The sequence below is a fragment of the Lagopus muta genome, chromosome 5 (assembly GCF_023343835.1).
Source record: "Lagopus muta isolate bLagMut1 chromosome 5, bLagMut1 primary, whole genome shotgun sequence".
In the NCBI taxonomy this organism is placed as follows: domain Eukaryota; kingdom Metazoa; phylum Chordata; class Aves; order Galliformes; family Phasianidae; genus Lagopus; species Lagopus muta.
The window spans coordinates 25,912,121-25,925,836 of record NC_064437.1 but is presented as its reverse complement, the minus strand read 5'-3'; the positions used below and the strand labels follow the sequence as shown (position 1 = coordinate 25,925,836).

The 13,716-nt window shown below is 42.3% G+C and overlaps 1 protein-coding gene across 3 annotated transcripts in view; it reads right to left on the bottom strand.

Moving 5' to 3' along the window:
* COP1 (COP1 E3 ubiquitin ligase) overlaps positions 1-13,716 on the bottom strand; it is a 127,024-nt gene that overhangs the window by 74,297 nt on the left and 39,011 nt on the right. The window lies entirely within an intron of this gene.

Sequence of the window (13,716 nt, the reverse complement as noted above, 5' to 3'; positions counted from 1 at the left end):
GGAAAAGAAAAATATCAACAATCTAAGTAACTAATGGAGCAGATTATTCACTATGCAAAATCACTGCTAATATTTGCAGAGCTCTGTTTCCCCCCTCACTGATCAGGATTAGGACAAACAGCCCCATTTGCACAGCAGCAGCCATTGCCACACTTTTTCCTACAAGTCTTCTAAACATGTTTAGTATTAAGCAAGGCTCATTTGCACTTAACTAGCTCACTGGTATTCCTGTCACTTACTGTCTCAAATCTTTTTGTTTCAATATAAGCTGTGCCTTATGCGCATGTTTATCTTTATGAAAATTCACAGGAGAACTCAGTTTTACATACTGCCAAAAGACACAATGGGGCTAGCTCTGAAAAACAACAGCCTGCTTTTCAGGTGACACGTTTCTATAGGCAAATTTACATAAGTAAATCAAGTTTTAGCCATTAGTACAACAATAACATGCAATCGGGTAATAGGAAATAACCGTCATTTTTGTCAAAAAAGGCCATCACTCAGCAAAGCAAGCAGCCAGAGCACAGCACATGCAGCAGTTAGCATCTGCTTCATGTGCAGCAAGAGGCCACCAGCGAGCCAACACAAGGCAGGAAGCGCTCGTGTGCTGGATGTTAATGTCCTTCTGAAAGAAGAGCCGAGGGTTTTGGCAGCGCTGTTATAACTAGACCTAACGTGGGACCAACAATGTGCTGGGGAGGGCTGAGGGGACAGCAGTGCTGGAGCTACAAACCTACCTCAGCCCTAGCTGGAAGCAACCACTTCCAGGGATGGGAGACTGCCCTCTAGACTGACAGCATCAGAAGGAGCCCCACGCTGGCCAAAAAGATGGCTACTTACTGCTCTGTGTGCTTAATCTAACATACAACTGCCTGAAAAAGAAGCAAGGAAGCATGAGATGTCACAGCAGAGCACGAGGAATGAGAAGAAAACACAGGTGATTTCACTAGTGTGGTTTCTATCATTATTTTCTATACTTGAGGAAGCAGCAGTGGAGGTAAGCCACATTTAGAGCATCTCAAAGGGGAACACATCCAGTGAAGTTCCCTTTTGGACTGGCAGTGATCTTTGCTGCTCACATTTGTGCACATTAGGAATCATTAACAGTTGTTTTTTCTCCCCCACTTAGAATAGCACTTTTAAAACTCCTTATTTCCAACAGAGGCAACTATCTGAGTTTTTGTAAGGAATCTTCTGGGGATGCAAGAACTCCTGGGTTTTTCAAAAAATGATTTATCAATGTGCAACAGAATTTATGTATAAAAAAAATCAAATTCAGAGTAAGTGATTGCTTTCTTCTAGGGAAAACAGAAGAGATATTTCCAATTCCCAAATCACTGCTTTCTTTCTCCTAAGCTAAGCAACTGGCATCTACTGGAAGTACCACTAACAGTCAGTGGAAAGCAAACGCATTCTCAAGAGTTCTGGTTTCTCTGCTGCTTCTCTTTATTCTCAATCTCTGAGATTATAAATCAACTTCTTCATTTTAATTCTAAAGCCAACGACCTTGGAGAGCACTTGCAGCTAACAAATGGAATTATGAAATAAATTGCTTCTGAAACACATCTTGGACCTTGGCTTAGTACTGAAGGTAGACCTATGGGGAAAACAGTGAAGAATGAGTATTCCCCATTTTTACTACTGCATAAAGCCTTGCTACATTTGCATCCTGATGGTGCACGTGGTTGTGTTCGCCTCATCCCTGGATGATGCACCAGAGTTAGAGAATGCATACAGATGGGCAATTGGAGGGATTAAAGAGATGGAGCAGCTCCCTTACAGGAGGAATGCCAGAAAGGCTGAGGCTTTCACTTTGGAAACAGAAGGTTGAGGGAAGGGACAAGCAGGGTGTACAAAGCCACAGTGTTTAAGAACAAAGTGACAGCAAAAGTGGTGGTGAACCACTTCATATTAGAAGTGGAAAGCACTTTGCCAGAAGACTGATTTGGAACAGATGAAGAACAGATCTTTGGTTCCCCACACCCCCACTTTAACACTAACACACACACACACCACCTGATCCTTGCTGCTGCACAGCACGACTGTGCCAAAGGGAACCTGACACTGGTAATGAACACTGTACATATACACATGCCACAATCACCACTACAATTTTAAGTCCTGACTCAGTAACAGAATCTGAGACTGCAGGAGTTGCCATTTCCAGAAAGCATACGTCTCAGTCCCTCCCTCCCCATGGGACTATATATAGTTTTCTGACTGAATATACCAAATCCTTTCAATTCCACTTTCTACCTAATATGGTGCTGTTTCTATTTCTACATCTCCAGTTCCACATTCAACAGCAATCTGGAAAATTACTCTCCAATTTGGGGGGGAAGTTAACTGGTGGGAGGGAAGAAGGAACTGCAGTTTTCGCTTTCAGTCTTTCTCACTTTGCGCTTCCACTCCCCAGAATCTGAAGGATATCCTGTCCCAAATCCTATTGCTTTCAGCCTCCTTGCTTATTTCCGACACCGAAGTCAAGAGATTAGAAATTTAGGTTACGACCCAATCCATGAGCAGCCCTGCAGACTGTTTGGCACCTGGGACCAATATAGAAATTGGTATTAATATCACATTCCTTAAAGACTGTTTTTACAGCAGACTTGTATTTTAAGGCAATGTAATTAGTGTCACTAAGTGTGCACTAGCATACTAATTTGTAGCTTCTAAAAACAAAGCTACGTTCAGGCAGTGCTCATATTTTGCACTCCATCACCTCAAAGACGAAATGCTGTCACATATAAAAACAAAGATTACTGAGACAAAGCAATCAAGTCTCAGTATCAAAAAGCCATTATGCTAAAGCTGTGCATAAGAAAAATTATTTTTTGTTTTTTAATTATAAAGCAACCGTTGCATTAGTGACACCTTGCTGCCCCTAAATCCTTGACCTGTGCCACAGGAACCCACACGGACCCTCAACTGAACATTTTGCCCAGGTGAACTGCTGTACTGCTAAGGGTGTTTCCAAATATACACTGAGCAAGTACAGTGCAACCTCAGGTTACTGCAGCCCCTAAATCTTAGGAAGGGCCTCTTAAAAAAAGAGCATCTTTCAATTCTACAGTCTGTTACACAGACAGACAAGTTAACTACATAAATGAGACTCTGCTTAATGGATTCTATCTTCAGAAAGTAAACATCTTCATCCTTAAGAACTGCATCAACCTGAGTTAGACACAACCATAGATTACCAGAACATTAGCTTTATTAGAGGACAAATCTGACAAAGATGTCTCAGCTACCACAATTAAGGCCTCTTAATGGATCGGATTCAAGTCTAAGAGAGGTCTGATGAAAAACTAATTTTGGTGGATGAGACATCCCAGAAGACAACCTGCAGGGCACAAAGCTCTAAATATAGTAGTAGAACAGAGCCTTTTAACCAATAGCAGATGTTAGTTTTACTATCCATACATTCATTTGCTTCAAGTGGTGACTTTCATGCACCTTCCTCACCTAATGCCACGCTGGCACAGTGGATTCTGTAGGCTGCTTGATCTGTTCTTTACTAGGCCACAGAGTAACCCAAACAGAAGACAATAATGAAACATCCACCACAAAGCAGGCCCAAGCAATCAGGACACAAAGATGTTAAGCAGGTGTATGAGCATCAAGTACAAAATGAGGTTGTCATTCAGCAGCATCTGCCACTTCCACAGAAAGAGGTCTTTTCCAACCTTGATGATTCTAAGACCACCAAGTCAACCCCAACTCATCCCCACCATGCCAACTGACCATGTCCCTCAGTGCTCCCTCTTCATGGTTCTGAAACACCTCCAGGGATGGCAATCGCAACACATTCCTCCTGGGCAGCCTGTGCCAATGCCTCACCACTCTTTGAGAGAAGAAATTTTTCCCAATATTCAACCTGAACATCCTCTGGCACAACTTAAGCCTCTTGTCCTGTCAAATGTGCCCACAAACCCCTATGCCAAAAGTCAAGATAATTTTATTTAGGTTTTAATATAATCTGTATATGACTTGGAATCACAGTTTGGGGCTTTTGCACTCCTCCTGCTTCATTTATTCTCATTTAGGAAGGCAGTATGGATAAGTTCTGTGGAACATTCAAGTCAAAGTTGAAACCAGAAGGATCATTTCAGTAATCTCAGCCACATGTCCCACACAGCAGAAAGGAAACTTGAAGTGGACAGAAAGAATGGAAAGAGAGCATACAGCCCAGCTAATTAAACGAAAGTCCATCAGCGCATGACAGCCTCTGGTCCCAACTCCCAAAGAATGAAATTACATGAAAATTGATGCATAAAAATGAATGAGCCAGTAACTTGAGAAAGCCTTCCTTATTCCCTGATTATAACTGTAGTTATCATTTACTTCCCACGCCTAAGAGCTCCATCACTCAAAGAGTGCTGAAGCTCACTTGGTGCCTAGAGTTATTACCATTCTGTTCACAGCAAACCTGCCAGGAAAACTGGCAGAAATATTGGATTTTGGGATCCCTTTGATAGTGTGTATCCTGAGTTTCAGGAAAAAAAGAAAGCTGAACATCTGTTGTAACTGTTGCACACAGATCTCTATTTTAACCTATGCCTCCTCTAGCAAAGGCAATCTGCTCTACAAAGCAAGCATTCCCGTCCAAAATTAAGTATATCACTTTTCATAAAGAAACATTTAGATGCTTCTCTCCGCCCAAGGCAAGAGTCTCTGTCCATGATCAGAACAGTACAAAGAACCAAGTTCAGAAATGCTTGGAAGCTGCAGAACAGCAGGAACTCAGCCCAGAAAAGTCTCACTCAGTGGAGATCATGAAAGACAGGAGCTACATGCTAGAGGGTTCACAGTTTTGGGGTTTTTTTTTTGCTGTTTGACTCCAGCAGTTGCAGTCAACTTGCCACAACAGTTTATAAGGTAGATCTGGGCCATAGATAGAGGACACAGCAAGGCTTCAGGTCCATCTCTGCTGGACTTGCTAGAGTTGAGAGACAATTTCTTCACATGCACCTCCAGTGAGGGGCAAAGCAGCAGACCCAGAAGCCCACTGTCGCCTTAAGATCACTACCATCAGGGTTCAGCAGTCCTGTTACAATGACATCTCTCCTCATCCCCGGTAGGAGTATGAGAAGGGATGATGTTGACCAAAAACCCAGACTATTGTGCTGTTGGTAACGGCACATTTTCCCATCAAAAGCACAGGGTGTTGGGTTTGATCCCATTTCTTGGATCTTTTTGGGATATGCTGGACGCAGATGCTAGAACACGTCTCAGGTAGCCTCACCTGCAACTGCTCCTCCACATTTCAATTGTTTTCAAGTAGAGCTCTGCTTAGGAGCCTATTTGCAACACAGAAACAAGGCAGTGGAGTGCCAGCTCCTCACCTGTCCATTATCTACTTTTCCCCGTAACAGTTTCCATCAGCTAGGGAACAAACAGGGAAGGACATCACTGTTTACTGAAGTCTGCACTGCCCAGAGAAGGTGAGTCCTCAGCTCTGGGCTCTTATGAAGACATTATAGCACCAACCATGCAGCAGTCACGCTCAGTATCCTTCTCACAGCCACATTAGTCTGGAGTTTTATTCTGCTCTGTTTCAAAGAAAGGTATATAAAGGTACCAAGTTGACTAAGTAATGTCATTAGAGCTAGTTTTGGGCCCATTTCATGCTTACAAAAATCCTTTTATGTGTAATGAAATGCCATCAGTTCTAATAGATGCCACTTAGTAATACTCTCAATTCATTCTGAATTGAAATTGAGGAGGTTTGGTAGGTTTAGTTCCATCTCTGTTCCAAAATCAAAACCAACAAAGCTACTTTCATGCCTTCTCATCGCTAGATAAAATAGAATTATTCCTTTTTAAAACTCAACAGGAGAATATGTTACTCTATGAGACAGTGCCTCCTACAGCAGCTTAACTTTCAAAATCAAGATCCCCTCTGTTTTGAGGGGAAGCAACCTTGAACATAATATCCGCTAAATACAACCTAAAAATCTCTTCTAACTTTGTCAGTAAGACCATGTAGCTAGGGACACACTATTCTACTAAATAACTTCTGTTCATACATGTATTCAGGGGAACCTAGCTTAATTAACACTAATGATGAGAAAAACCTATAGGGAACTACTGAATTTTGCAAGCAACTGAACATAAAGCGTACTGATAAAAAGCCACTTTAGTGCTAGTGATGCTCTTCTGCATGCTGAAGAGATGACGACAGTCCCAGGGTTTTTATGCCAGATACACAGAAGTACAATGAGCCAAAGCAACTGCAAACAACTACCATGCAAGTCAATGAGGATTAAATTCAGTTTTTCCAAAGCCACCATTTTTAAATAAGCTAGGCTAGGGCAAACGTTAACTAAAAATCACCAACACTTAAATACACACAGCTGAAGTATTACAGAACGTTTCTAATGCAGCTTAAATACAGAGTGTTTCTAATGACTGTTTAAAACTGAAGCCAAGTATCAGACTGCCTGCTGCAATATTTCAGGTGGCCTATCCGTATCTGAAAAACAGGATCCTCAATTTTCGCCAGGTTTGCTGGTACACAAGAGTTTATTGACAGCTCCAGTGGTAGCACTGCACAGGCTCAGCATTCCAAAGCATCACGGCAGAAGAGGTTTTTAGGTCTCCACACATACTCACCATTCTCTTTTCAAGCTTGGGAAATGTTTTCAGAAGGAAGCTCGCAGCTTCCTCCTGAGCTGTGTATGATGGAGCAGGCTTGAAGGAAGAAGCCTTACCCCACCCCGTGGCTAACTCAGGCCAGTTGGAAGGCTGTCTGCACATTCTATCAGGATGATGCCATGAATTAGGAATAAACTTCTGATAGTGATTGAAATTCCCTCTAAATATAGGGCCATCAAAAGCTTGCAAGCTTCCTTTCAAACCACCACATTTATTACCGTGCCAACAAAATTTTGTTTCTTCAAAACAGAGCATCACAGCTGCAACAGATCAACAACTGCATCTGAAAAGAGCTCAGCACAGGAAGCATCCATCAGTACCAGGACTGTAATCAACGCAGCCCATCCACAGACTCCAATTCCCCATTTTCTCCATCATGCCAAAGGCATTACTGCCTCCAGCTGACCACATCGCCAGATCCCCCATTTCCCCGATGAGGAGCTCAGATCAAATCGGCGCCCAGCCCATGCCAGGCACGCAGTCTGCCAAACTATTAGCCAGAGCCTCCGAATTCATCAGACTCCATTAGCTCTTCTGCCAGACTCCCTGCAGCAGAGCATCAGGAGGGACAGCTGGAGACAGTAACCTCTTCAGACACCTCGGCTGAATCCAACAGGCAGCACGAGGCAGGGCACCAGCCTTCATAAATATCGTGTCCACACGCCGCAGATGAGCCGTGTCGAGGAGCCAAAGAACAGGCTGGGACAATTAATTCTGATGGCCCTGCTGCCTGGCGATGATGGAACGAGGTTAAAACGCCATTTGAAACATTTTCAGTTCACCTGCCAAGTCTGTTTCAGGGAATTGCTTTGATAGCATTCCGAATCTTTTTTTGGTCAGTATTTTGCATGCTATTTCTTTAGGGAAAGGTTCCGAGCGATCTTCCTTGTTTCAGTTTTGTAGAGAGAAACCTGACCTCACTCCCACCGTCATTTACATCAACGTATACACACGCTCACATAGAGCCCTGTAACCACACAAACATCAGTGTCACTTCACAATTTATTCCACAAAACATCTAGGCAGCATATGGATCCAAAGCATCTCTGTCTTGCTTTGTAGTTATTAGTGCAGCCAACATTAATAACCATTAGCTCCTACCTCTTCTCCAAGCTGAGCTGCTGGGGGCTTTTCTTTTTTGCTTCTCTCTTTTCTCCCTCAGAACTATTCAAGCCCACACTGCTCCGCATGCCAGCCCATCATTTAACAACCTCACTCCCCCCTAAGCAAGCACGGAAGAAAAACAAAAAAAATCCAAAGGCACACTAATTCTTTTCAGATAATGACCTACTACCAAAGCGAGGCATTTCCAACAAATCCAGCTAGAAAATTAAAGAGACCACTAATAAACTACTGAAATTCATGCTCTGTTAATGACAGGCTTTGTTTCCTCAAGCAGTCAGCTATGAAACTCACTGCATCAAAACTCAGAAATTAAAGAAAGCTATAAAATTGGGAATGGGGGAGGCAAGCTCATGGAACCGCCTTTTGCCAACGCTGTCCTCATTTGAGTTCTGCAGATAAGGTGCTGTGAAACCACAGCTTTTGTGGTTTGTGAGTCCCACGTCTGAGGTCAAAGCACCACGCTACAGGCTAATGATGGCATTTATGTGAATAGGAGGAGAAGCAGAAGCACCCCAGGAAAACCTTTCGTCCTGATCAATAAAGGAAGGGTGAACACAGGAACACAGGGATGCAACATGACTTCCACACACTCCTGGCTACCCCTCCCACATATTTGTCTCAGAAGACATTCTTGACACTACTGCATTCATTTTCAATTCCTGAAGTTCTACAAAATAATGCTTTGAAAGTCCAGCCTCATTAGGGTAAATGCTCATGTTTAAATTGACACCTAAATAAGTAGGAAGTGAATTTCAGTTTGCATGGTGGAAAAGCCACATGAGGACATTGCTTCTTCTTGAACCATAAGGCCAGAGAAAGATGCTCAGCAGGAAGCTGGAAGCAGAACCTGAAGTTTAAAAACAAGCTGACTGCGTGCATTCGGCCTAAGTGTACAGAACACAGACCTGGAAACAGGAGGATCTGAAAACTGAAAATGGCATTCAGCTCCAAGCTGCTTTACCTAGTGATAGAACAGAAAGTAATTCTGGTTGGAAGGGACCTTGGGAGGTCTTCAGCCCGAAACCCCACCCAAAGCAGGGTCAGCTCTTATCTGGGGCTTCCAAGGAAGGAGGAAGCCTGCTCTGATGTTTGCTGCTCTGTGCTGCAGCCAGGGAACACTACACTAAATTTTCCAGGAATTGCTCTCATCAGCTGCATGAACTTTTTCCAAATTATTAAAAAAAAAAAATCATGAAGAGCAATAGTTCTGTTTAACACATTTGGCTTAAAAGCTGATTCCCAAATTGATCAAGGACTCTTCAATACTTTTTACAGACTATTTATAAAAATTCATAAAATTTGATTTGAATTACAAAACTCATCTAATTACCTGCAATGGTAGGCAGCTTTGAAGTACTAAAAGCTTAATGGGAAGAAGATCTTTTTACTATCAGATAGTATGAAATTACCAGAGAAAAAATAAGGTCCCACTGGTGGCTATGAAATTTTCATTCATTAACTTCCCAATTCCAAATTATGTAAACGTTATCCCAAAAAGCAAATTCACATGTAGATGCAAGAATATATTGCTGCAATGGCAACACAGCCACCAGAAGGTTTGCATTTCTGGCTAGGGCTGGAAAGGTTTTCCTTTTGGTATTGCTGCTCCGCCCTCAGGAATGGGAGGGTTACAGCATGGAGCTGAGATGGCCTCAAAGTCAAAGCTGCACACTGACATCTGTATAACCCTTCTGCTGGTTACACATCATAGTGAGCTTCTGCTCCAGGGATCCAGACCACAATTATGTACTAAGAAATGCATTAGTTCTGCGCTCAAGAGAAAAAGTAATGGAAAGGTTCAGTATTTTGCCCAGCTCTAAGTAAACAAAATTCCATTTCAGCCCCAGACAACCTCTGGTGTGTAGGCCAAAACCTCATGTGAATCAAGGTAACAGAGCCAGAGGAGAAGCACAAACTTCAAAGAGGTTCAGGGCTTTCCACTTCAAGCATCCTCAGCTATTCTGCAGTTAAAGTCACTTTACCCAACCATTTCTCCTCTATCCAGTTATGGAGAACAATTCAAGGAAGACAGATCCATCCACAGTTTAGAACTGCCACCTTTAAATAAGGGTCTATTTCAAAAATGACCGCTTGAAGAAAAGGCCATAAGAAAAACTCAGCCCTCCTCATTTCTCACTTTCTCAAGCAGCAGCATCCATTGCACTCTGAAACATAATCCTGTGAAGGATAAACCCACTCACACGTTTCTTTCATTCATCTTTACCACCAACACAGAAGCATCACCGGTCACCAGCTTAATAAAATGGCTCATCTAACCCCTGCCAGCCCAGTGCATTAAAAAGTAGGGGATGTAGGACAATAAAAAAAAAAAAAAGATTCGTGTTAGATAGAACAAAAAGGCATCTTATTAAGTAAAGAACTCAATATATATGAAAAGCAATCGCAGGCCAAAGGAAAAAGGGGAGCAGAAAAATAAAATGTCCAGTGAATCGATAGAAAACATGCTCCTAATGGACTTTTTTTTCTTTTAGTCTCACTTTTGAGGAAAGAATTACAGGTCACGTTACTGAAAGGCTCAACTCAAAAGCACAACTTTGAAACAGTGGCTTAATTGTATGTGTGTGAGTGCAAGGAATGCCTCTTCACATCCTGTGCATGGCTTAGAGGCAAGAGAATAAAAGCAAGTGATAAAAGAAATAAATCCAAAAAATGAACAGTGGACTCCAAAAGGTAAATCCCTAATTTGATTAGCAAGGTATCAGCAGCCAAAAAATACCTATTTTATTATTATTTTCTAATGAAATAAATCACTAAATCACTGGGCAAACAGAGCTCTGTCTATCCAAACCTCCTCAGACGTCATTTCGAGACCTTTCAGAGGAGTGGTAAAACTAAACCAGAAGAATTTGCAGTGTGAGCCGATTAGAAAAACCCACACAGCATTTGCCCAAAAATCCTGAGGGCTTCTGAGGCAGAAATGCCCATGTCTGCACCCGACCTGAGGACTCCCAGCAGAGAGAAGCTGTGTGCTGATAACCCAACCTCGGGCAGGCATCCCGCTGCAGTCTTTCTTGTAGTTTTCTGTTCAGTTTCTTCAAACATGAAAGACTGCCACATTATACTCTGAAGGCCTCTGACAGCGCTAAAGCAATTTTCTACATAAATCATTGTAATGCTAACGCTGCAGTTTACAGTCTCATCTTTAAAAGAAAGCCTTCCACTATTTACTGCCTCGGTAAGTGGAGAGAAGAAAAGTTAAGCTCTGACGACTGCTCTGTCTGGTGGCATAATGAACGGAAAATTTATTCCTTGGCCCAATTCTAGCAAAACTTAATACACTCGTGAAAGCCATGTAAATAGTTTGTCCTCGGAGAACTGAGTGTATAAAAATACATTTAGCATGCTGAGCTACACGTATGCTCCGATTGCAAAGCAGGCCTGTTGAAAGTGCCCCTAATGCTGAAGTGAAACTGAACAACCGGTCAGTGCAAATCCTTCCACATATTTTCACTCCATCTCCTTTGTTCAGATTTTTCTCAAAGCAAATAGGGGGAAAAAGGACAACGTGTTGTAGTTTTCATGCACGAGCACCGTTTCTAAGCAAAGTGAGGAAGATCACCCAGGCTGGGCTCACCATCTGGCTGCGTGCATCTTATTAAATCAGTGTTAATGCGTGATGGACGATGCAGCAGAGGGAGCACAGCCCCTGCCCAGCTCCCAGCACCGCAACCGGCGGCTGCCACCGTGTGGATGCTGCCCAGGGACAGCAGGACTGCAGAGCCAGGAGGAAGAGTTCCCAGGGTACACTCAGAGCTGGGGAAAGCTGCATCAGAGGACACGACAAGCCCTGCTCTGGAAGGCAGCAACAGCTTCATGCTTCACCAAAACACTTCTAGGTAACACAACGTGCCCAGGGTTGTTTATGAGCTTTCACTAGCCCTCAAGAAGCCCAGGCATTCATAAATATGCTTGTGGCAAGTGGCTCAGGAGACTGCTGCTCAGCTTTGGGGGTTTTCAGTCGGCTTATATACAGCCTTTAATTACACTTTTCATCCCATTCCCATAAATCCGGTTTTATTTCCCTTCTAAACAAACAAACGTTGCTGATAAGGAACATGTTTCCATTAACGTCCTTTGCACGCAGAGCTAATATATCTTAACACCTCTCTGTTAAAGAGAGCAGAGATGTCCAAGTCCAGCATATGAACTGCTATGGGGTTAAAGCAATGCAAACCAGACACCTTTGTATTCTGCTGGTTCATACCATCATTTTATTAAAAAAAAAACTATTAGCTAAACTGCACACAAGAGAACTGAACTTCAGGTCAGTCTCATGTTCCACTTCTAAATATATTTGACATATCCCTTAAAAGCACCATCGGGTTGCTTTTTGGTTGTTTCTCCACTTTTTGGTTGTTGAGTTTCTTGTTTGCTTGTTTGGGGGGGGAAGAGGAGTGAATTGATGAGGATTACTTACTAATAAGTCATATTTGCTTTTTATTTAAATGCATTTGTGTCAACAGCAGCTAAGCAGCAAGACTTCTCCTTTCATCCTTTATTTCATTGATGTTTCCAGCAGCACATCCAGAAGTAAGTTTGGGAATCAGTACTACAGAGGTCCAGATAAACAGTAAAACTTCGCACAGCATTTCACTCAGTAAGAAACCTTCTTACAGCACCCTGCTAATTAATTTGGCCCAATCATGACTACTTACAAGCTTCTATCATCATATGTTCTCCCCTAGACAGATTAGTTTTGGTTCACATTAGCTCAGTTAATAGTTTAAGAGTCTCTAAACTTGAGACTACTAATTTGGCTAAAGAACAAGGGTGAACGACTGAACACGTTGGCCAGCAAATATTACATATAAACCAGTTCAAACTTTGAAGGAATTGTTTAGAGCCAGAAGCCAACTGGAGTTGCAGTGGCAGCACATTTGGCAGCATTGCTTTACCAAGGCACTTAAGGACACACTCAAACGTGAACTGTCTTAACTCTGCCCACACACTGAAACCCCTAAACGTTTCTTAAATGCTTTGATTAAAAATGGCACAAGCAAGGGAGAAACATCAAGGTGGAAGCCATACTTTTGGGGGGGTTAAATGTGTTGGAAATTAGGTAAGTACAGATTCTATCATTAGCTCAGACGGAGGACCCACACTATCTTCATTTTTAACAGCAGTGAAGTACTATTCAAAAGTATATTTCACCCAAGAATTATAATACCTTCAAAACCGGAGTGAGATTTACTGCCCTTCCAGTATTTTCTAACCAAATACCACAAAAATGCTGTTCTTGCAGAATGTCAAGGAGAAGAAAGGGCAAAGGAGAAAAATCCAATCCACACTCAAGTTGGTAGCTGAGGAAGTTTGTCTGTGTTGCAGTGAGATTCCCATCTGCATTTCATTGCAGCTAGCATGAACCCAATCAGTGCAGGTTAAATACACGTCAGATCAGTGATTATTGTGTTCTGACCTCTGTGACTAAGTCAGACATTATACATTCCTGCTACATATTGCAGTAGTTAAGGGATCAGTGCTGCTTTAAAAAAAATATGCATTTTACACTACACATGCCTTGATTCCTTCACAGAACATTTCTTGTAGCCTTTCAAGAAATACCCAAGCTGTTCTGTCACTGTCTGGATGGCTGTGTCATACAGCATTAGACCAAGGCTCACAGTCCAACTTCAATTCATCATGCCATTGTAGAATTTCTTTCAAGACTCCAGGTATGGCCTCTGGAACTCACACTCCCTAACTATAAATGATGATACTACTTCCACAACTGCATTTAAAATTTGTGAAGGTATTGCATTCTGTATGCCATACAGAAAAAAAAATCCCAATTAACATATTGCATCATCTTTTCCAACACCACCAACAGCTCTAACCAAGATACCACAGACTAATTAAATCCCCCAGGGAATGCTTCCACAACTGCTGAAGTCAGCTAAAAGTACGGCCTGCTGG